Below are 25,558 nucleotides of genomic sequence, written 5' to 3'. Positions count from 1 at the left end.
GGGGGAGGACATTCTAGGTAAAGTGAGATGTAGCATGAGTATCTGGATCAGTCCATTCAAAAGCAAAGATATTCTGGGCATCCACGTGTAAAGATATGCAAAATAAGTATTCATTAAGTCTAATATCATGACCCAATTAGCACCTTCACGGACTTGGGTCAGTATTGTCCAAGGTTTAGGAACTATTGGGTAGACTGGGGCTACTGCCTCATTAACGGCCCTCAGATCTTGAACAAATCTGTATTCGCCATTTGGTTTCTTTACATGCAGGATAGGGGTATTACATGGGGACTGACAAGTTGTAATAGTCCGTATTTTCGAAAGTTCTCTATCTGGGGCTGTATGCCTTGTTGTGCTTCAGGTCTCAAAGGATGTTGTTTTTTCTGTGGGTAACCAACACTGAGTTTCAAAGTGACCTGGACTGGGGGTAAATTAGCAGCTGTACCAGGAACTTCCATGTCCCAAACAAAAGGATCTACTTGAGAAGTAATATGCAATGGAAAAGAGGTCGTCTCTTTACTGTTTCAAGTCAATCATTTAGAGCTAGAAGTAGTGTCCCTTCTGGTGAGGCTCTACAAACTGAACGGTGGCCTGTAACTAAGAAAGTAGGTCCCTTCCCAGTAAAGGAATAGGGCACTCAGGAATAAGCAAGAACCTGTGGGAAAACTTATGATCCCCAATGGTGCAGCCAATGGGGGTGGATGAACCTCCTAATTTTTGGCTGGCCATCAATCCCCATTATGGTACAAGGGTGAGGAGGCATTGGCCCTGAGAAATGGGTCAGAACTGAAAGGGTGGCTCTGTATCCAGTAAAAACTCAGTATTCTTTTTTTTTTTTTTTTTTTTTTTTTAAACAGAGTCTCCCTCCGTCACCCTGGCTGGAGTGCAGTGATACGATCTTGGCTCACTGCAATCTCCGCCTCCCAGGTTCAAGTGATTCTCCTGCCTCAGCCTCCCGAGTAGCTGGGACTACAGGCACCTGCCACCACAGCAGGCTAAGTTTTTGGATTTTTAGTAGAGACGGGGTTTCACCATGTTAGGCAGGATGGTCTCAATCTCCTGACCTCGTGATCTACCCACCTGGGTGAAAGTGCCAGGATTTCAGGCATGAGCCACTGCTCCTGGCAAAACTCAGCATTCTTACCTGCCACATCAAAAGTTACCTGAGGCTCCTCTGTGGAGGTGATAAGGTGTGCCATGGGAGCCATGGAGGATCTCAGGGCCCGTCAGTCCTCTGTTCTCTTGGTCATTATGGTTTTGAGTGGCTCAGGCTCCCTTTGGAGCCTGGGGCAATCCCTTTTCCAATGGCCCTCTGGCTTACAGTAGGCACACTGATTCTAACCCAGGGGCCACTGGGTCAGGGGTTCTCATCTGGGCATCCCAGACACTGATCTCTTGCCACTTTCTCAATAGTTAACCCTGAGGCAGGGGGTCTGAAGATTACAATTTCTGCCTATTTCTTTTGGTTTTCTCTGCCTTCTCTGCGCTGTCCCTATTGTTGTAAACATCAAAGGTCATGTTTAAGAGCTGGGTCATGGGCAGAGTTTGAGCCAACTCAGCCTTTTGTAGCATTTCTGCCTTCTGTAGCTTCTTCCTAACATCAGTGGCACATTGAGTAATAAAAAGCATACCCAGGAGAGTTCACCCTTCCAGGGGATCTGGGTCTGCATTAGCATATTACCTGAGTGCCCCATCAAAATGGCCCTGAAGCAGAGTGGAATTTTTGCCCTTCCCCTGAGTTACTTCTCTAACCCTGTCACAATATACTGGTTTAACTACACGATATTTCATACCTTCTATTAAACAGGTTACAATGTGATTTCTGCATTTGAGATCTTAGGAACCCCTAGGTGTTTCCAGATGTGTTTTGTATACCCCAGGACTCATCCGTAAATACTTCCCAAGTGATTCCCCACACTCTGTCTTTCCTTTTCTGTTGGAAGGATGTCAACATCAAGGTGGCCTGGGAAGCCACCTGTTGAGGATGGCAAAGTTGACATTAGCAAGATGACTTATATGAGTGTCTGGGGAAGAAACAAGCCCACTCCCTGAATGTCAATTGTACTTGACATGGGCAGGTAATAAACTTCGATGTTATTAATCTACTGAGACTTCAGTTCTCTTTTAAAGAAGTTACCATATGCTTTCATGCAATACCTCAGTGTTAGCAGTGATAGGTAGAAAGCAAACTACTCAAATCCTATTTTGTTTGCTTTTCCATGCAGGAAATTGTTCAAAATGGAAAGGGCAGGACCAACATAAAATGGAAGTGCATGAGGGTTAAAAGTACAGCCAGATAATACTAAGGCATTATGAACCTTATTAGTATCTAAATTAAGTAAAGACCCTCCCCCCAAAGAAAAGATTACAGAAAAGCAAAAATGAACAAATATTTGTTAAAAATTACCACAAAAGAGGTTAAACATAGTTCACTGTTACTTCAAGTTCTAGTAAAACTCTTGAGACAAAACCAATTAAAATGAAGAGGAACCACAAAATATTGCCTGTAAAACATATTGAAAATTAATTTTATTTACTTTTTTTTTTTTTTAAGACAGAGTCTCACCCTGTTGCTCAGGCTAGATAGAGTGCAGTGGTGTGATCTTGGCTCACTGCAATCTCTGCCTCCCTGGTTCAAGCGATTCTTCTGCCTCAGCCTCCTGAGTAGTTTGGATGACAGGGGCCCACCACCACGCCTGGTTAATTTTTGCATTTTTAGTAGAGATGGGGTTTCACCATGTTGGTCACGCTGGTCTTGAACTCCTGACCTCAGGCAATCCACCTGCCTTGGCATCCCAAAGTGCTGGGATTACAGGCATGAGACAACATGCCCAGCTAATTTTATTTACTTTTTAGTGACTGATGCTAAACCAGAAGACAAGTAAACGCCCTGGTCAAAGTTTACATTACACAAATTAAATGCCTGTGTATCACAATGGAAAATTCCAGCCTGTGGTTCATAATTGTCTTTTGTTTTCCCTACTCCCAGAGATGAACTCCAAGGGCAATCATTTGGTGGGACTTAGAACAACCTATCTCCTAATTCACAAGTCAGATAAAATTGTTGTCTTTCCAGTTTTCCTGAAGTCAACATGATTGCTTGGCACCTGTGTTGTCCTTTGGTAGAGTTCTGCCTTTCATTTCTCTCAGATGGCTATTGGCTCTAAGATGATAGCGTGTTGCCTGTTGTCTTAACCATTCTTTCAGTCAGGGACACTGCCTCAGCCTTGTTGTCCCCAGTTACCACTGCATACTAGTATGGTTTGAATCTGTGTCCCTACTCAAATCTCATCTCCAATTGTAATCCACTCATATCAGGAGAGGGGCCTGATGGGAGGTGATTGAATAATGGAGGTGGACTTCCCCCTTGCTCTTATCATAATAGTGAGTGAGTTCTCATAAGATCTGGTGGTCTGAAAGTGTATGGCACTTCCCCTTTCTCTCTCTCTCTGCTGCTGTCATGATAAGAAGTGCTTGCTTCTTCTTTGCCTTCCAACATGATTTTAAGTTTCCTGAGGCCTCCCAGTTATGCTTCCTGTTAAGCCTGTGTAACTATGAGCCAATAAAATATCTTTTTTTCATAAATTATCCAGTCTCAGGTAGTTCTTTATAGCAGTATGAAAATGGACTAATACAGAAAATTTGTGGCAGGAGTTGGGCACTGCTACAAAGATACCGGAAAATGTGGAAGTGACTTTGGGACTGGGTAATGGGTAGAGGTTGGAACAGTTTGAAGGACTCAAAAGAAGACAGGAAGATGTGAGAAAGTTGGGAACTTCCTAGAGACTTGTACCAAAGTGCTGATAGTGATATGGACAATGGAGTCCAGACTGAGATGATCTCAGACGGAGATGAGAAACTTATTGGGAATTGGAGTAAAGATCACTCTTGCTATGCAAAGAGACTGGCAGCATTTTCCCCCTGCCTTAGAGATCTGTGGAACTTTGATGATTTATGACATCTGGTGAAAGAAATTTCTCAGCAGCAAAGTGTTCAAGATTTGGCCTGGCTGCTCCTAAGTGCATAAAGTTATATGCATTAACAAAGTGATGGTCTGAAATTGGAAGTTATGTTTAAAAGGGAAGCAGAGCATAAAAGCTTGGAAAATTTGAAGCCTGATCATGTGGTAGAAAAGAAAACCCATTTTCCGGAGAACAATTCAAGCCTGCTGCAGAAATTTGCATAAGTAAAGAAAAGCTGAATGTTAATCCCAAAGACAACAGTGAAAATATCTCCAGGGAATGTCAGAGATTATCACAGCAGCCCCTCCCATCACAGACCCAGAGGTCTAGGAGGGAAAAATGGTCTTGTGGGCAGGGCCTAAGGCCCTGCTGCTCTGTGCAGCCTCAGGACATGGCACCCTGAATCCCAGCCATTCTAGCTCTAGCCATGGCTAAAAAGGGCCAAAGTACAGCTCAGGTTGTGGCTTCAAAGGGGGCAAACCCCGAGTCTTGGTGGCTTCCACATGGTGTTGGGCCTCCGGGTTTGTGGAAGGCAAGAGTTTTTGAACCTCCACCTAGATTTCAGAAGATGTATTTGCAGTTTCTGAAACCTGGATTTGTAGGCGAAAGTCAGCTACAGCGGTAGAGCCCTCATGGAGAACTTCTGCTGGGGCAGTGCAGAGGGTAAATGTGGGGTTCAAGTCCCCACACAGAGTTCTTACTGGGGCACTGCCTAGTGAAGCTATGAGAAGACAACCACCATCCTCTAGACCCCAGAATGGTAGACCTACCAACAGCTTGCACTGTGAGCCTGGAAAAGCCACAGACACTCAGTGCCAACCCATGAAAGTAGCCATGGGGCAGAGCCACAGGGCTGGAGATGCTCAAGGCCATGGGAGCCTATCCCATGCATCACCATGCCCTGGATGTGAGACATGGAGTCAAAGGAGAGTGTTTTCTAATTTTAAGATTTACTGTGTACCCTGCTGGATTCGAGACTTGCTTGGGGCCTATATGGCCCCTTTGTTTTGGTCAATTTCTCACATGTGGAATGGGAACATGTACCCAATCCCTGTACCCCCATTGTATCTTGGAAGTAACTAACTTGCTTTTGATTGTACAGGCTCATAGGTGGAAGGGACTTCCCTTGTATCAGATGAGACTTTGGACTTGGAGTTTTGGGTCAACCCTGGAGTGAGTGAAGACTTTGGGGGACTGTTTGGAAGGCGTGATTGTGATTTGAAATGTGAGAAGGACATGATATTTGGGAGGGGCCAGTGGTGGAATGATATAGTTTTGCTCTGTGTCCCCACTCAAATCTTATCTTGAATTGTAATCCGTACATGTCAGGGAAGGGACCTGGTGGGAGGTGATTGAATAACGGGGGCAGACTTCCTCCATGCTATTCTCATGATAGTGAGTAAGTTCTCATGAGAGCTGATGTTTGAAAGTGTGTGGCACTTCCCCCTTTGCTCACTCTCTGTCTTCTGTTGCTGCTATGGTAAGAAGTGCTTGCTTCCCCTTCACCTTTCTCCATTATTTAAGTTCCCTGAGGCCATCCAGTTGTAGGAGGGAAAAATGGTCTTGTGGGCGGGGTCTAAGGCCCTGCTGCTCTGTGCAGCCTCAGGACATGGCACCCTGAATCCTTGTTAGTCCTGTTAACCCTGCAGAAAAGTGAGTTAATTAAACCTCTTTTCTTCATAAATTACCCAGTCTCAGGTATTTCCTTATAGTAGTGTGAAAACGGACTAATTTGCATACCTTATTTTTTATTACTGGAGTTTTGCCTTGTAATATACACTTTTCTTCCTGGGTTTTTTTCTTTGATGATAATCTATGAGATCTCATAATTTCTCTATTTCCTTATCAAAGAGGACACTCCATTTTTCCTATAAAAAATCAGAAAGCATCCCTTTTCTGCATGAGGCAGAGTTGCCACAGCCTCGGGGTATTTCTCTTGTTCCTACGGATTATTTCTGTACGTCTACCTCAGACCCTATATCAATTCCTACGAATCTCACTTCCCAGTACCCTCTCAACTCTTCTGCAAAAAGCTGCTAAACTCAAATTCTTTCCATTTTTTCTGAGTCTTCTCTGCAGCAGATCTCTGAGCCTTTATATTTCTATGCCTTAATCTTGAAATATCATCAATATATGGCTGAGTAATAGCAGATAGTGGATATTTCAAGAAAAATATACATTCCCTAAGATTGCTGTTTGATGTGCAAGAGCATCATCCAGATGGGCTCTGTCCTTGGCTCTTTATTTTAATATTTTATGATTTACTTCTAGGATGTAAAATGCCAGTTAAACAAATACTTTGATAGTAGAAAACTAGTAGGCTGTCATGTAGAATTGTAGCAAAATTATTTGTAATGCTCTTTGAAAATGAAAATGAAAGGCCAAATAAGAAACAGAAAAAGTAATAGGAAAGAAGTGTCTAATCATATATAGATAGTGTATGTATTTAAGGAAGAAATATGTGCAGGGTTTGAGAAAGTAGACTCTGAAGTAAAATAGGCCTGGGATCCAGTCAATGAAAGACCTGCTATTACCTTTGTGACCTTGTTCAACTATTTATTTTCTAAGACTCAGTTTTCTCTTTTTTAAATAGCAATGTGAGCAAGATAGGATGCAGAAAGTGTTTAGCATGATACATAACACGAGGTAAACACTCAAGAAATATTAGTTACTATTATAATTATCATCATCATTATCATTGTGTGGAAGAGCCTGATAAAGTAGTGTATTTTTCCTTGTCTCCCACGTATTAGAGAAATAAGCAACTTACAGGTACTTGAAGATACGATTTTTTTTTCACTTTAAGTTCCTGGATACAAGTGCAGAATGTGTAGGTTTGTTACATAGATATACATGTTCCATGGTGATTTGCTGCACCTATCAACCCATCATCTAGGTTTTTAGCCCCACATGAGTTAGCTATTTGTCCTAATGCTCTCCCTCCCCTCGCCTCTGCCCCCACCCATTGGCCTGAGCGTGTATCCCCTGTATTCATGTGTTCTCACTTTTCAACTCCCACTTATGAGTGAGAACACGTGGTGTTTGGTTTTCTGTTCCCATGTTAGTTTGCTCAGGAGGATGGCTTTCATCTTCATCCATGTCCCTGCAAAGGACATGATCTCATTCATTTTTATGGCTGCACAGTATTCCATGGCATATATGTACCACATATTCTTTATCCAATCTGTCACTGATGGGCATTTGGGTTGGTTCCATGTCTTTGCTATTGTAAATAGTGCTGCAATAAACATACATGTGCATGTGTCTTTATACTAGAATGATTTCTATTCTTTGTGTATATACTCAATAATAGGATTGCTGGGTCAAATGGTATTTCTAGTTCTAGATCCTTGAGGAATCGGCACACTGTCATCCACAATGGTTGAACTAACTTACATTCCCACCAAGTGTAAAAGCATTACTATTTCTCCACACCCTCACCAGTATCTATTGTTTCTTGACTTTTTAATAATTGCCATTCTGACTGGTGTGAGATGGTATCTCATTGTGGTTTTGATTTGCATTTCTCTAATAATCAGTGATGTTGAGCTTTTTTTCATATGTTTCTTGGCCACATAAATGTCTTCTTTTGAAAAGTGTGTGTTCATATCCTTGGCCCATTTTTTGATGAGGCTTTTTTTGTTTTTTTTTTTTAGATGAAGTCTTGCTCTGTCGCCCAGGCTGGAGTGCAGTGGCACAATCTCAGCACACTGCAACCTTCATCTCTCTGGTTCAAGCAATTCTCCTGCCTCAGCCTCCCGAGTAGCTGGGACTACAGGTGTGTGCCACCACACCCAGCTAATTTTTGTATTTTTAGTAGAGATGGGGTTTCACCATGTTGGCCAGGCTGCTCTAGAACTCCTGACGTTGTGATCTGTCACCTTGGCCTCCCAAAGTGCTGGGATTACAGGCGTGAGCCACCATGCCTGGCTTTGTTTTATTCTTGTGAATTTGTTTAAGTTCCTTGTAGATTGTGGATATTAGACCTTTGTCAGATGGGTAGATTGCAAAAATTTTCTCCCATTCTGCAGTTTGCTGGTTCTCTCTGATGATAGTTTCTTTTGCTGTGCAGAAGCTCTTTAGTTTAATTACATCCCATTTGTCAATTTCGGCTTTTGTTGCAATTGCTTTTGGCATTTTCATCAAGAAGTCTTTGCCTCTGTCTATGTCTTGAATGGTATTGCCTAGTTTTTCTTCTAGGGTTCTTACAGTTTTGGGTTTCACATTTAACTCTCTAATCCATCTTGAGTTAATTTTGGTATAAGGATGGGGTCCAGTTTCAGTTTTCTTCATATGGCTAGCCAGTTTTCCCAGCACCATTTATTAAGTAGGGAATCCTTTCCCCATTGCTTGTTTTTGTTAGGTTTGTCAAAGATCAGATGGTTGTGGATGTGTGGTGTTATTTCTGGGGTCTGTGTTCCCTTCCATCGGTCTATATGTCTGTTTCGGTATCAGTACCATGCTGTTTTGGTTACTGTAGCCTTTTAGTATAGTTTGAACTCAGGTAACGTGATGCCTTCAGCTTTGTTCTTTTTGCTTATGATTGTCTTGGTTATATGGGCTCTTTTTTTGGTTCTATATGAAATGTAAAGTAGTTTTTTTCTAATTGTGTGAAGAATGTCAATGGTAGTTTGATAGGAATGGCATTGAATCTATAAATTACTTTCACAAAATTTTTTCACAATATTGATTCTTTCTACCCATAAAGATGGAAAGTTTTCCATTTGTTTGTCTCCTCTCTTATTTCCTTGAGCAACGATTTGTAGTTCTCCTTAAAGAGGTCCTTCACATCCTTTGTTGACTCTGTTAAGTATTTTTTTCTCTATATAGCAATTGCAAATGGGAGTTTATTCATGATTTGGCTCTCTTCTTTTCTATTGTTGCTGTATAGGAATGCTGGATAAATTCCTGGACACATACACCCTGCCAAGACTAAACCAGGAAGAAGTCAAATGCCTGAATAGACCAATAACAAGTTCTGAACTTAGGGCAGTAATTAATAGCCTACCAACCAACCAATCAAATAAACAAAAAAACCCAGGACCAGACAGATTCACAGCCAAGTTCTACCAGAGATACAAAGAGGAGCTGGTGCCATTACTTCTGAAACTATTCCAAACAATGGAAAAGGAGGGACTCCTCCGTAATTCATTTTATGAGGCAAGCATCATTCTGATAACAAAACCTGGGAGAGACACGACAACAACAGCAACAACAAATTCAACCCAATATCCTTGATGAATATCAATGTGAAAATCCTCAATAAAATACTGACAAACCAAATCCAGCAGCACATCAAAAAGCTTATCCACCAAAATCAAGTCAGCTTCATCCCTGGGATGCAAGGCTCATTCAACATACGCAAATCAATGAATGTGATCCATCACATAAACAGAACCAATGACAAAAGCCACGTGATCATCTCAATAGATGCAGAAAAGGCCTTTGATAAAATTTAACTTCCTTTCATATTAAAAGCTCTCAATAAACTATGTATCGATGGAACATATCTCAAAATAGTAAGAGCCATTTATGAGCAATCCGCAGCCAATATCATACTGAATGGGCAAAAGCTGGAATGATTGCTTTGAAAACTGGCATAAGACAAGGATGCCCTCTCTCACCACTCCTATTCAACACACTGTTGGAAGTTCCAAGGGAGTCAAGCAAGAGAAAGAAATAAAGGGTATTCAAACAGGATGAGAGGAAGCCAATTTGTCTCTGGTTGCAGATGACATGATTCCATATTTAGAAAACCCCATCATCTTAGCCCAAAAACTCCTTAAGCTGATAAGCAACTTCAACAAAGTCTCAGGATACTAATTTGTTACACTTAGGAAATGTTACGTATGAATGTACCACAAAACGTTTGCTATATGCTCAGTCGTGCTAACTTCCATTTGTTAAAGACCTAAAATTAATTTAAAAAGTTATTAAACAATCTATTATACATAAGTTATTGTGCCTAAGCCTAGAAACTTAATAATAATGCAGTTGGCAAATCACATTGAAGTAGTTGAGACAGATATATAAGTATCTACTTATAACAGATAAAACATAGCCAACTCTAACCCAATTTACAAAACAGCTACCGATAATGACATACTGAATGTTTAAAGAAAACCAGTTACTTAATATATTAAATCTTGTATTAGCAAATTAAAATAATAAAATGATCCATGAGAGTACAAGAGTTAGATACACAGCCAAATTCTCTGCCATATTTAATTCATTGTTCAGAATAATATATACCATGTTTTATATCTAAAATATTCTTAGCAACTTATATTATTACACTCTTGAATATAAATCTACAGAATATATAACTATAACCAGAAGTAGTGGTCTATAAACAAATGGCCATCTGATAACCCCTAATTCTTTCATTTAAGTGAAATAACACCAAACCTCAAGAGAGTTGGCTTATTTTGAAATTGCCTCATTTTCAATTGCTTTTTGCTCCTCCGCCAGTCACTATTATATAAAATATAATTAGCACTAATAATAGTACTTTACAGACTGCTTCATCAAAGGTACAGAATGTATGTACTAACTTCAAAAAATGGTGTACACCTAGGTTTCATTTTACATATTACAAATAAATATAATTATATCATGTATAATATATAATGTGGTGTGCCTGTGTGTGTGCAGGTATGTGTGTGTGTGTGTGTGTGTGTGTGTGTGTGCACACTGGATTTTTTTAATGCTTCTATATTTTTATTTTCTGTATTTTTAATGCTTCTATATTACCAGAATTATTTGTATAAGGTGGCAGGGACCAATCAGAATATTTACCCAATGTTCATCTTCTCTCTTGCCGAAAACCGTGGCCAAAATAAAACCACAAAAAGCATGCTGAAAGAAAGAGTAATTGAGGAGATTGGAATTTGTAAACATCATACAGTGAGTGATACATTTAATAAAAAGATTATACTGAAAAAGCCAGTGCAAGATGGCTAAATAGAAGCTTCCAGTGATAGTCTCACTCATGGGATAACCAGATTGAATCACTATCCACATGCAAAAAAATACCTTTATAAGAACCAAAAATCAAGTGGGTGGTCATATGGTTTTAACATCATATTAAAGAAATTGGCATGAATCAGATAGGAAAGACAGTCTTGAATCATCTACACAACCCCTTTCTCATCCCCTGGCAGTGGCCATGTGGTGCAGAGAGAGAATGTGTGCATTTATGGGAGGGACAGCACAGTCATTGTGGGACTTTGCATTGGAACTCAGTGCTGTCCCATCACAAAGGAAAGCAATACACAGCAGAACTCAGCTGGCTTTCACAGACAGAGTATTTAAACTAGCCTAGCCAAAGGAGAATCATCCATCTAAGCAGTCGAAACCTGAGTTTCAGCAAGCTTTACCACAATGGGCTAAAGCATTCTGAGGTCCTAAATAAAGTTGCAAGACATTCTAAGCCACAAGGACTGAAATTCCTGGGCAAGTCCTGAGGCTGTTCTGGGGTGGGAGCCAGTGAACTTGGGGTGCTTGCAACCTAGTGAGACACCAGCTGAGGTGACCAAGCGAGTGCTTGCATTACTTCTCCCCCAACCCCAGACAGTGCAGCATGCAACTCCGGAAAAGAATCTTATCCTCTGCTTGAGGAGAGGAGAAGAGAGAATAAAGAAAAGTTCTTTTGCAACTTGGATACCAGTTCAACCATAGTAGAACTGGACAGCAGGCAGCATCCCAAGGCCCCCATTCCAGCTCCTAGCTCCCAGGCAACATTTCTATATACACCCTGTGCCAGAAGAGAACCTGCAGCCTTGAAGGAAAGGACCCAGTCTTGGTAGGATCGATCGCCTGCTGACTAAAGAGCCCCTGGGATGTGAATAATCAGCAGTGGGAACCAGACAATATTGGTCACAGGCTTTGGGTGAGACTCAGAAGTGTGCTGGCTTCAGGTGTGGCCCAGCACATTCCCAGATGTGGTGGCTGCAAGGACAGTCTCATGCTTTAGGAAAGGAGAGGGAAGAATAAAGGAAGGGGATTTCATCTTGCAACTCGGGTACCAGCTCAGCCACAGTGGGATAGAGCACCAAGCAGGCTCCCAGGGTCCCTGATTCCAGTCCTTGGCTCCTGGATGGCATTTCTGGACCTGCTCTGAGTCAGAACAGAGCTCACTTCACTGAAGGGAGAGACTGAAGACTGGTAGCATTCACCAAAAGCTGACTGAAGTGCCCTTGGGAGTCGAATGAACATTGGCAGTATCCTGGAAGTACTTGACATGGGCCTAGGGTGGTGGTGGCCACAGGGGTGAACTCTCTGCATGAGAAAAGGAGAGGAAAGAAGGACTCTGTCTTGTAGCTTAGGTGCCAGCTCAGCCACAGTAGAATAGAACATGAAGTAGATTCCTAAGTCTCCCCCACTTCGGGCCCTGGGTCCCAGACAGCATCTCTGGACCTGCCTGAGGCTAGGAAAAAGTCACCACACTGAAGGGTAGAACACAAACATAGCTGAATTCACCACCAGCTGATTGTAAAGCTCCTGAGCCTTGAGTGAACACAGGTGGTAGTCAGGCAATGGTCATCATGAGCCTTGGGTGACAATCAGTGTTGTACTGTTTTAAAGCCTAACCCAGGGCAGTCCCAGTGCTGGTGGCCACAGAGATGCTTCTGTCACCCCTCCTCCAACTCCAGGTAGCTCAGCAAAGAGATACTTCATTTGTTTAGGGAAAAGTAAGAGAAGAAAAAAAGGATCTCTGCCTGGTAATCCCGGGAATTCTTCCAGACATTACGCAATACCAAAAAGGCAGCACCTCTAAAAGTCCGCGAAAACCACAATGTTGCTGGGCTTAGGGAGCCAGTAATGCAGATATGGCTGCAGTAACCAAAGACAGATCACAACACCCATGTCCCTGTGACTACCTGGAAGCCATCCCAAGAAGGACAAGTACAAAACAAGCTCAGACAGTGAAAATTACAGTAAATACCTATACTTCAATGCCTAGACACTGTTGAACATTCATGAGCATCAAGACCAACCAGGAAAACACAACCTCATCATACAAACTAAATAAGGCACTAGTGACCAGTTTTGGACAGAGATATGCAACTTTTCAGAAAAATAATTCAAAATAGTAAAATTTCAGACAACAGAAAGAAATTTAAAGCCTTACCAGATAAATTTAACAAAGAGACTAAAATAACATAATAGAATCAAGCAGAAAGTATTCTGGAGCTGAGAAATGTAATTGACACACTGAAGAATGTGTCAGAATCTTTTAGTAACAGAATTGATCAAGCAGAAGAAAGAATTAGTGATCTTTAAGACAGACTGTTTGAAAATAGAGGCAGAAAAGACAAAAGAAAAAGGAGTAAAACAGAATGAAGCGTGCCTATACCAGAGAAAATCATCTTAACTAATAAGGTGAGAGATAAGTCTATCTCTCTCTATATATATAATATATACTGGAGACTTAGACACTCCACTTTCACCACTGGACACATCTTCCATGCAGAAAATCAACAAAGAAACTTTGGACGTAATGTGCACTGTAGAAAATATGGACCTAGTATTTACAGAATGTAACATCCCATGGCTGCAGGATACACATTCTGCTCCTTAGTATGTGGATCATTCTCAAGGATAACCAAATGTTAGGTCACAAAACAAGTCTTAAAATTCTTTTTAGAAATTGAAATTATGTAAAGTATATTTTCTGACCACAGTTGAATAAAGATATCTATAATGAGGAATTTTGGAAACCACACAAACACATGGAAAGTAAACAATATGTTCCTAAATGACTAGTGAGCCAATTAAGAAATTAAGAAGGAAATTTCAAAATTTCTTCAAACAAATGAAAATGGAAACCCAATATAATAAAACCTATGAGTTAGAGTGAAAGAAGTACTAAGTAAAGTTTATAGCAATAAATGCCTACATCATAAAAGTAGAAAACCTTCAAATAAACATCTTGATGTATCTTAAAGAACTAGAAAAGCAAGAGCAAATCAAATTCAAAAACAGTAGAGAAAAAGATAATAATTATCAGAGCATAAATAAATAAAATTAAAACAACAGAAAAGATAGCAAAATGAGAAATTACTTTCTTAAAAGGATAAACAAAATTGACAAACATTTAGCCAAACTAAGAAAAAATGGAAGAAAAAATAAATAAAATCAGAGTTGATAAAGAAACATTACAACTGATGCCACAAAAATTTAAAGGATCATTAGAAGCTACTATGAGCAACTATATGCCAAGAAATTGGAGAACCTAGAAAAAAAACGACAAATTCCCAGACACATAAAACCCATGAAGACTGAACCAGGAAGAAATCCAAAACCTAAACATCTTGACCCCTCCAGTACAGCAGGTGTTTGACCTTGAGGGGCCAGAGAACAAATTCATGAACCTGGCCCTAGGCCCCCAGGGTTACAGCATGCAGACCACGAGTGCTGAGCTGAGCCTTGGCCCACAGAGAGCATCCAGAAGCAAAATCAATTGACTGAACCCAACTTATACTACAGTCAAACTCTCAATGGCATCAAAGAATACAAAAGTAAAGAGCCTCATTGAAAGAATGGTAACTTCAAGGATTAAAGGAATATCAGCCCACAAAGATGAGAAAGAACCAGTGCAAGAATCCTGGCAACTCTAAAAGGCAGAGTTTCTTTTTAACTATAAATGATCTCACCAGCTCCCCAGCAATGGTTCTAAACCTGATTGAAATGGCTGAAACAACAAACATAGAATTCAGAATCTGGATGGCAAGGAAGTTCAAGGAGATATCGGAGAAGGTTGAAACCCAATCCAAGGAAACCAGTAAAATGATCTCAAGTGGAAATACAGCATAGCCATTTTAAGAAAAAAACAGAAGATCAAAACCATCCTGGCCAACATGGTGAAACCCCATTTCTACTAAAAATACAAAAATTAGCTGAGTGTGGTGGCTTGTGCCTGTAGTCCCAGCTACTCGGGAGGCTGAGGCAGAACAATCGCTTCAACCTGGGAGGCAGAGGTTGCAGTGAGCCAAGATCATGCTGCTGCACTCCAGCAGCCTGGCGACAGAGAGAGACTTCAAAAAAAAAAAAAAAAAAAAAAGAAAGGAAAAGGAAAGAAAAGAAAAAACCAAGCAGAACTTCTGGAAATGAAAAGTTTGCTCCAGGAATCTTATAATGAAATTGGAAACATTAATAACAGAAAAAAACAAGCAGAGGAAAGAATCTCAGAGCTCAAAGACTGCTCCTCAGAATCAACATAGACAAACAAAAATTTAGGGAAAAAAAAGGATTTTAAGAAATGAACAAAGTCTCCAATAGCATCATTGCTAAATTTTTCCAAACATTTAAAGAAGAGCTAATATCAATCCTACTCAAACTATTCCACAAAAAAATAAATAAAATAGAGGGCAAGGGAATACTTCCAGTCTTATTCTATGAGGCCAGTATTACTCAGATACCAAACCCAACAAAGACACATCAAAAAGACAGAACTACAGGCTAATATTTCTGATGAACATTGATAAAAAAATCTTCAACAAAATACTAGCAAACTGAAATCAACAACACATTAAAAAGGTCATTCATCATGACAAAGTGGGATTTATCCCAGGGATGCAAAAAGTGTTCAATATATACAAATCTATCAGTGTGATACATCATATAAACAGAATGAAAGACAAAATAAGAATAAGACATATGGTCGTATTACTTGATGCTGAGAAAGCATTTGGTAAAATTCAACATCCCTTCATGATAAGAACCGTCAAAAAATGAGATAGAAGGATCACAACTCAACACAATAAAAGCTATATATAACAGACCAACAGCTAGTATCAGTGAATGGAGAAAAACTAATAGACTTTCCACTAAAATCTGGAACAAGACAAGCATGCCTACTTTCACCACTGTTATCCAACATAGTACCAAAAATCCTACCTAAAGCAATCAGGAAAGAAAGAGAAATAAAGGTCATCTAAATAGGAAGGGAAGAAGTCAAATTATCCTCATTTTCAGATGATAGGATCTTATATGTAGAACAACCTAAAGACTCCATCCAAAAAACTATTATAACTGATAAACAAATTTAGTAAAGTTGTAGGATACAAAATTAACATACAAAAATTAGTAGTATTTCTTTATGTCAACAGTGAACAATATGAAAAAGAAATCAAGAAAGTAATCCCATTTAAAATAGTTACAAATAAAATAAAATGCCTAAGAATAAACTTAACCAATGAAGTGAAAGATCCTGACAATGAAATCTATAAAAACATTGACGCAAGAAATTGAGGAAAAAGCAAAGAAATGGAAAGATATTTAATGTTCATGGATTGGAAGGATCTATATAGTTAAAATGCTGATACTATCTAAAGAAATCTACAGATTTAATACAATCACTATCAAAATACCAATTGCATTCTCCACAGTAATAGAAGAAAAAATTTCTTAAATTTGTATGAAACCACAAAAGACCCAGAAGAGCAAAAGCTATCCTGAACCAAATTAACAAAACTGGAGTAACCACATTACCTAACTTCAAATTATACGACAGAGCTACAGTAAACAAAAGCACAGGGTACTTGCATAAATACAGATACGTAGACCAATGGAACAAAATAGAAAACCCAGAAGTAAATCTATACATCTACAGTTGACTCATTTTCTACATAGGTGCCAATAACATACATGGGAGAAATTACAGTGTCTTCAATAAATGGTACTGGGAAAACCGGACATCCTACCCATATGCAGAAGAATGAAATCAGACCCCTATTTTTCACTGTATATGAAAATCAATTCAAAATGGGTTAAAGACTTAAATCCACAGCCTCAAACTATGAAACTACTAAAAGAAAACATTGGGAGAAACTCTTCAGAACATTGGAGTGAGCACAGACATCTTGAATAATATTTTATAAGCACATGCAACCAAAGCAAAAATGGACAAATGAGATTACATCAAGTTAAAAATTTTCTGCACAGCCAGGGAAACAATCCACAAAATGAAGATACAACCTACAGAATGGGAGAAAATATTTGCAAACTACCTATCTGACAAGGGATTAATAACCAGAATACATAAGGAGCCCAAACAATTCAAAAGGAAAAAAAATCTAATAATCTGATTAAAAAAATGGGCAAAATATTTGAATAGACATTTTTCAAAAGAAGACATACAAATGGCAAACCAGTATATGAAAAGCTCCTCAACGTCATTGATCATCCCAGAAATGTAAATCAAAACTACAATGAAATATCATTTCACTCCAGTTAAAATGGCTTTTATCCAAAAGACAAGCAATAACAAATGCTAGCAAGGATACGGAGAACAGGGAACCCTTATACGCTGTTGACAGGAATGTAAATTAATACAATCACTATGGAAAACAGTTTGGAGTCTCCTCAAAACTAAAAACAGAACTAACATATGATCCAGGATCCCACTGCTAGGTATATACCCAAAAGAAACGAAACCCAGATACTGAAGAGGTATCTTCACTCTCATGGTTATTGCAGCACTATTCACAGTAGCCAAGATCTGGAAGTAACCTATGTGTCCATCAGCAGATGAATGGATAATGAAAATGTGGTATGTATATACAATAGAGGACTATTCAACAATATAAAAGAATGAAATCTGTCATTTGAAACAATATAGATGGAACTGGAGGCCATCAGGCTAACTGAAAAAACCCAGATGCAGAAAGACAAACTTCACATGTCTTCACTTAGTGATGGGAGCTAAAAACTAAAACAATTAAATTCATTGAGATAGAGAGGAAAATGATGGTTACCAGAAGCTGGGAAAGGTAATGGGTGGGAAGGTGAAGTGGGATAGTTAAAGGGTACAAAAATATAGTTAGAATGAATAAGATTTACTATTTGCTAGCACAGCCGGGTGACTACAGTCAGCAATAATCTATTGTACATTTTAATATAACTAGTATAGTATAATCGAATTGTTTGTATCACAAAGAAAGCGTAAGTGCTTCAGGAGATGGACACCCCCATATAAGGGATACCCCATAATAATCACCCTGATGTAATTATTATTATGCATTGTATGCCTGTATCACAATACCTCATGCAACCCATATTTGCTCACCTAGTATGTACCATAAAAACTTTAAGTCATTTAAAAAATTAGACGAGTTATATTAAAATGTAAATATCAAATAAGCTGTCAAATTAAGTAGTTCTGCTATAGTTATCTAAAAATAATTATAAAGTTGCTCTCAAAGCCTGAGATTAAGAACTGAGGATAAGCAGCATTGACTGCGAGTGAAGTCTAGGTGGTGTAATCCACACGCTAGACTGTATGCTGGCTAGTGTCACTGACTGCTATCCGGTGGTAGTACCCAAAGTGGTGAGAATTAGAAAATTAAGAACTGTAAATGTTCTTTTTGAAATGGAATCTTTCAATTCTAGATTGTATGCAGTAAAAGATGTCATTTAAGAAAGTTTAGCTATATACCAAAATATGGCCATAATAACTTCCTCCTTATCCAAGTAGGTTGATATTCTGAATTGTTTTGTTTTGATTTCTATTTTGATACAAGGTTGTGGACAGATTTGTATTCTTTTTTTGGCCTTCATCCCTCATTATTCTCAAGTCAGTTGAATCACTGCAGTTTATCTCATCTTTATTTAGTGTCATGAGGTCTGAAATGATAGTTGTGTCAAAAAAAGACTTGTGACCACACAGGAGGAACTGTGGCTGAAGAACTTTACTGTGAACCCAGATTTATTACAGAGTATATTCTAGGATTCCATGAAAAGTAGGAATGCACTCTTTAAAAATACATCAGTGCTTCTTGAATCCATATGATGGTGGGATTAATGCAGATGGCTCATGCTGCAGACTACAAATAGCTTGTTTAAAAGAAACGTGCGCACTTGAACTAACAGAGCCCTCCAGGGTCAGCAAAAGGTGAAAACAGGAAGTTCCCTGAATATGTCCTTCCGGAGCATCTTTTGAAGTATAAAGACAACATAGGTAAGCCTTCCTTTCAAATAATGCCCATGTCAGACAAATCTGGACAGATCAGGAAAATGAGGTGGGGATGTAGAACAGCAGAAATAATGCTAACTCTTTCAACTTTTCCTTTTTTGAAAAGAACAAAAAACACAGCAGCAACTGTTTGATTGAAATGTACTGTGTGTTATTGAAAGAAAATAAGTATAAGACCTTTAAGATTAGCATAACTTACCCTTAAATAAGCTGCTGTATGCAGAGTGAAGAAGTCACTAAACATATATTTTTAAAGTATCTATCTGTACAACTGTCCTTTCTATTTATTACAGTTTGAAACTGTCACATTCTAAAATGGTATTTATTCCATTCTAAGAAATTAACATGTAGATATCGACTTGAAGCATGAAAAACAAACACATGCCTACAAATGCCAAAATGCTTGGTCACTGGTCCTGAGAAGGCTCTGAGAATGGTTTTGCACTTAGAAATAGATGTTATACTTCTGTCTCAGCATTTAAAAGTTAGCCTTTCCATCATATAAAGTTGACAAACTTTGCACTGCTATTTCAATGAGCAATTGATCCTTCCCATGTAACACAAACATAAGAAATTTCTCAGTTTTAAATTTAGATGCAACTCTGCAGTAAGAATGATGAAGACAACATTTCTCCTTGTATATAATAATAATTTAAAGCTGAATTTGTTGAACTACAGTCTTCACACCAGGTTTTTAAAAGTAGAGTTTCCATTATAATTTTCAAAAGTCTAAATGTTTTGCTTCAAATGCAAAAATTTTGAAATTTGTAACACAAATGTGTGGATTTTTAGTTGACTATCTTTGAATGTGACAGATGTGACTATTATTTTCTACAATAGGAAGTGTTATGTAGTAAAATCACTTGATTTTTAGAACAGTTATTCTTGTGAAGGTTAAACAACTGAATTATTCTCCTGCATTTCACAGATTTTTTTAAAGTCACTTCTAAGATTTTGTATCTGAATATAATTGAAAAAAAATTTTCAAAGGGAAATGTCAAACACATAATAGGGGAGATAAAAATAAAGCCTATTGAGGAAAGAAATGTTTTATATTATTAAAATTTTTCTGCAGAATCCTATTCTTTAAACTAAGGTCTTTTATTTAAATTGCTGTATAATGTGGTCTTGCTTGTAGCCAATTATATGAAGACACATTTTAATCTTCCCTATGAGAACTTATTTACCCAAATTCATCATGCTGTAAATGCAATGTATCCAATATTTAATCCTGGAAGAAAAAAATAAAAGGCCTTAATGGGAGCAACAAATCAGTGAAATGTAAGTAAAGTGTAGACTGACGTAGTAGTAGTGTGCCAATGTTGACTTCTTAGTCATGATGAAGTGTCATGGTATTGTAGGATGTTGTCATTTGAGGAGACTGAATGAGGACTGTATCGGAACTCTGTACTATCTTTACAACTTTTCAGCAAGTCTAAAATTATTCCAATATAAAATGTTTATTAAAAATCTCAATACTTCAATCATATATTTCTATACCACTGTTGTGGAAATTACAGTTATTCATGTTGCTGCACTTTCCTTGATTTTTATAATTTGCAGTAGATATAACATTAATTACAACTAAAATCAATTTGTCATGTTTCATCCAAAAAATTTGTTAAAAATAAGGGTTTATATTCTTGTCCTGCTAAATTGTGCCATTTTGATGATAGAAATGTAGATGAGTTCACTAGTTATGAGGAGCCATTTTTATACTTTCATTTGTTTAGCAGATAGTATTTTCTATTTAATGTATTTTAGAATATTTTGAATCCATAATACAGCAATCCATTACAAGGTAATAAAGGGGAAAACATTCTACTGAAAACAGGCTATTCCATACCTCAGATTCTAGAATGAAGATAATCACTTTCAGTACTTCACAGCTACATAAATTATCACAAAGATTATTTGACTCACATAATGAAAATAATTTATGGTAGTTTTTGTTTTTAGATCAAATATTGCTACCACAGAATGGTATATGTACCACTTCCACCCACCAAACAAAGATTAGCAATATTGTCACAGATAATATGCTCTATTTACCAGATGTTAAAGGATTAAATTCATTATATGGATTCTGAATTGATTATAGCCATCATGCTTTAAACTCACTAACTGGCAGGAAATAGACAAAGAGTTAAAGGTTCAGTGAATCTGCAGCCAGAACTCTTAAGGGACACGTTAACTTTTACTGACTGTATTTCCAAATGTAAAGGATAACTGCCTGATACTTTCTTAAGATCAGGACCAGGAGACATCAGATGTGAGCTGAAAGTTTGAGGAACTAGGACATTACTATGAGTATTTAAACTTCCATGCCAAAAAATGGTGATAGCATAATGAGGTCACCAACAAAAGCAGAAAGAACTTTGGGATGGGCTGGCAAAGACAAAGTTGAGCACAGCTTGGGATCGGTCAGGGCCAGTTCAAAGCAGAGGAGATAAGAAAAACATATCTCTGTTCTCACTGTATAATAAAAACCAGGCCTATTTAAAAAAATTTTATAATACAGGTCAAATATTCCTTATTTGAAGTGCTTGGACCCAGAAGTGTTTCTGATTTCAATGGCTTTTTTTTTTTAATATTTTCACCTAAATAATGAGATACCTTGGGGGTAGAATACAAATCCAAACATTAAATTCATTTACATTTTAGATACACTTCGTATACATATTATGAAGGTAATTTTGTGTAATATGTTTAGCAATTTTGTGTGTGAAACAAAGTTTGTGTACACTGAGCCACCAGAAAGGAACGTATCACTATCTCAGCCACCTGTGTAGATGTCTGTGGTTGTTTGGCATCACCATTATTCCTGACTCTGAATTTAGATACTACCAATAAGCAATCATCTTCTCATACTTATTTACACATAAGTAGTTAACGGTAAAAAATATGTCATACCTGCCAGGTGTGGTAGCTCACGCCTGTAATCCCAGCACTTTGGGAGGCCAAGGTGGGCAGGTCACCTGAGGAGTTTGAGATCAGCCTGGCCAATGTGGTGAAACCCCATCTCTATTAAAAATACAAAAATTAGCCGGGCGTGGTGGTGGGCACCTGTAATCCCAGCTCCTCAGGAGGCTGAGGAAGGAGAATTGCTTGAACCCGGGTAGCGGAGGTTGCAGTGAGCTGAGATCATGCCATTGCACTCCAGCCTGGGTGACAGAGCGAGACCAAATCTCAAAAAAAAAAAAAAATCATACCATTAAAACAGCGAGAATAATGAGTTCAGGGTAACTCAGCAGCAGAGTAGCATCACCGGAACACCTGGATCAGGTGCTAGACAAGAGCAACAGCAAATAATGCAGGCTTCCAGTCTCCACCTACGATCCTGTTATAATTGAAGGGCTGCTGTGCATGGTGTTTATTATTAATTAATTAATTATTGATTGATTTAGGGGAGAAGAAACATGGGAAGCAGTCGAGGGACTGGGAAGTGGGTCCTCTAGGGATGAGGAGGTGTTCTGCTGGATGGCTTTTTGAAATGTTTCCTCCAGTCATCTGCGTCATTGACAGTGTATTTTGTCTTAGAAGTCTCTCTTCGATTTTATAATCAGACATGATTCCTTGTTCTGTTCCAAATACATTCTGCTTTAGTCCTCCAATACACCTATCACATATCACCATGTCGTCTACAGGCACTTTTTCTGCAGCATTAATGCCATCGTCATCATCACTGTTATCATAATATCCTTGATTCAGAACTATTTGTTAAAGAATTAACAACTGGAGCCTCATTATTGATGTTAACAACTTCCTCAATAGCTGCTTCTTTCAGCTTATAGATGAACTCTGAAGGTATGTTTTTCGTGTATGTAAGAAGATAAAGCATTTTTTTTCCTCACTTGACATACAGAATTCTTCAGAATCACCACCTTGTTCACCATCAGCACTGAACACAGTTGCAGGCCAGAGGTTGTGCCAGGCATCCACAACTGTGTCTTTAGTCACTGTGTTCCAAGCATTGACAACAGCATATATAGCATCCTTCATGCTAAACTCCGTTGGGAACCTTCCACACTCAGACCTCTGCTTACTGCTGCTAGCATGCTGTTCAAGAAAGTGTTTTAATATTTATGGATCTAACGATACACTGGTCACATGGCTGAATAATGATGCCACATTTGTGGAACAGCACCTGGCATAAACATTATTTTTGATAAGCTATTCCGCTGAAGGATGAGCAGAACAGTTGTCAAGGAATAACAAAATCTGGAAATCTGGCAGTCTTCCAGTCCTGCTTCCCTGCAGTAAGCATGAGCCACTGGTATAAAATGTTTGTAAAACCAATCCTAAAATATTTCCCTGGTGAGCCACGCCTTTTTTTTTAGCATAACACGGTAATGGACTGGTAAGAAATTCACTTCTTACAGACAGCAAGGAGGCAAACTTTTGCCTATCACGGCAAATTTATACACTTACGTGTGCCTGCTACTTTAGCACGTTCCCACACAGTTATTCTGTTTTTGACATCCTTAATGCCTGTAGGGTTGTCTCATCAGCAGTAGCCAGTGTTTGGGGCACTAATGCCAAAACAAGAGTGTTTGATCTGCATTATAGACTTGTTCTGGTGTCAGATTTTTATCAGTGATGACCTTGGCACAGCTGTTAATAATTTTCTCCACTGCTTTGTGATGAGCAGATGCTTTATCACCACAAATCATTAAACATTTAATGCTATGTGATTTCTTAAATTTCAGCAACCATCCTGTTGAATATTCAGTTTCCTTTCATTTTCAGTTCATCGTGACAGATCTTTGCTTGTTTCATGATCAGCAAAGCACTAAGTGGCCTGTGTTCACTTCAATGCTAATGGATCAACTTTTTCAATAAATTATCAAGATCTTCATTTTAACTTTTATGTAGTGTTTTTTCTGTTTTTCTTTCACTTCTGTTCATCAGTTTGAACACAGAACTTCAACAGCTCATCCTTCTGTTTCTTCAGGTCCTATATGGTGGCCGTTCCAACACCATACTCTTCTGTAAGTTGTTTCACACACCCTGTTGTCCGGTTTCTTCAACAGTTTGACTGTCCGTACTATAGATCAACATAAATGCTTCTCCCTTGTTATATCACTGTTCCGCATAGGGATATCTTCAGGCCTCTTTGACATTTTCCACAATATCATTACACTGCAGAGCAGAAAATAGGCAAAAAACCACAGGGAGTATTGTGATAGGTCTTGGCTTCATGGGCCATCATGGGGAACCTGCCATCAACCAGTCTGTCTGCACATGTGCCATTTTATTACCCTTTGTGGGTGCACTTGCCCGGGGGAACTTGGTCATGTAAGGAAAAGATACATCACAGAGGAAAGGAACTGGGAGGGTCTTTTTTCCCTTGGGGATGCTGAATACACTGTGTGTTTTGCACCTGCTTTTTGACTGTGACCTGTCACATGAGATCAGGTGTGGAATTTTCCAATCATTGCATTATGTTAGCACTCAAAAAGCTTTAGATTTTGGAACATTTCAGATTTCATATTTTTGGATTGGGGTACTCAACCCGTACAATGTAGCTGAGCAGAGAATGACGATGGGTACATGGAGCTCAGTGAAGATAAGCTTGAGAGGCAAGAGCCTGTGGAAGATTCACTGTAGGTGTCGCTGTGCAGATCTTGAGCTCAAGAGCAGCACAGACTTCAGGCTCTTCATTGCCGCACGGCATCTCTAGTATCTATCGCCACATGTCTGTGTTCAGAAAGTGATCAATAAATACTTTGTGAATTAAGTTGGACTGAACATTTGTTCATTCCTATAACATATATTCTTAGAGGACTATCATGTATAAGACATTACCTTAGTGAAAAGGATATATCACTATATTAATGCATGCCCTGGAGTTGTTATTCCAGTGAAGAGAAAAATAACGAAGACATGAACAAATAAATATACAGCATGCAAAATAGTGGAAAGGACTCCTGTCAAAAAGTAAAGCAGGATGAGAGTGATAAGAAGGGTAAAGGGAACTGCTTTTATGTATTGGGTGGTTAGGTCAAGCCTTACTAATAACATTTGACTAGAGATTTGGAGAAAGCAAAGACTTCCTGGGGGAATAACTCCCAGCCAGACTGAAAAGTAAATATGACAGACATGAAAAGGGACTTGGGCCTGTCTGATGAAGTGAATGGATAAGCAAGAAGTGGGGAAATAGGACTAGGTAAGTCAGAGAAGTTACAGTGCTTTGCTCAACAGGATCCCTTTTGAGAGCAAAGTTAGAGACCAGAATATTAGTTAAAAAGGAAAGTCAGTGGGGGAGTCTGAGCAGGGTGAAAGGATTTGACATGCCTAAGCATTGCTGGTTACAATGTGGAGATCACACCATTCAGACGTCAGATGGCGTCAGAAAAACCTTTCAGAAGGCAACTGGATCCACAAAGGCAAGGAACGAAGGTGGGACCCAGACATTGTTAAAGGTAGAAGGAGTTCTTCTCTAAGTGGAATTGAAGAAAGGCTCACAATGTGTGTTGATTGATTGGATGAGGGGTATGAGGGACATAAATTGAGGGTTACAGCCAAGTGTTCATCTGACCAGCTGCAACAGAGAATTTCCATTTGCTCTGACGGCAAAGACAGGCGGAAGGGGAGAGCAGGTTTGGAGCTGTCCAAT

Source organism: Pongo pygmaeus, chromosome 17 (genome assembly GCF_028885625.2).
Source record: "Pongo pygmaeus isolate AG05252 chromosome 17, NHGRI_mPonPyg2-v2.0_pri, whole genome shotgun sequence".
NCBI classification, from domain to species: Eukaryota; Metazoa; Chordata; class Mammalia; order Primates; family Hominidae; genus Pongo; species Pongo pygmaeus.
Note: the sequence above shows the minus strand (reverse complement) of the source record.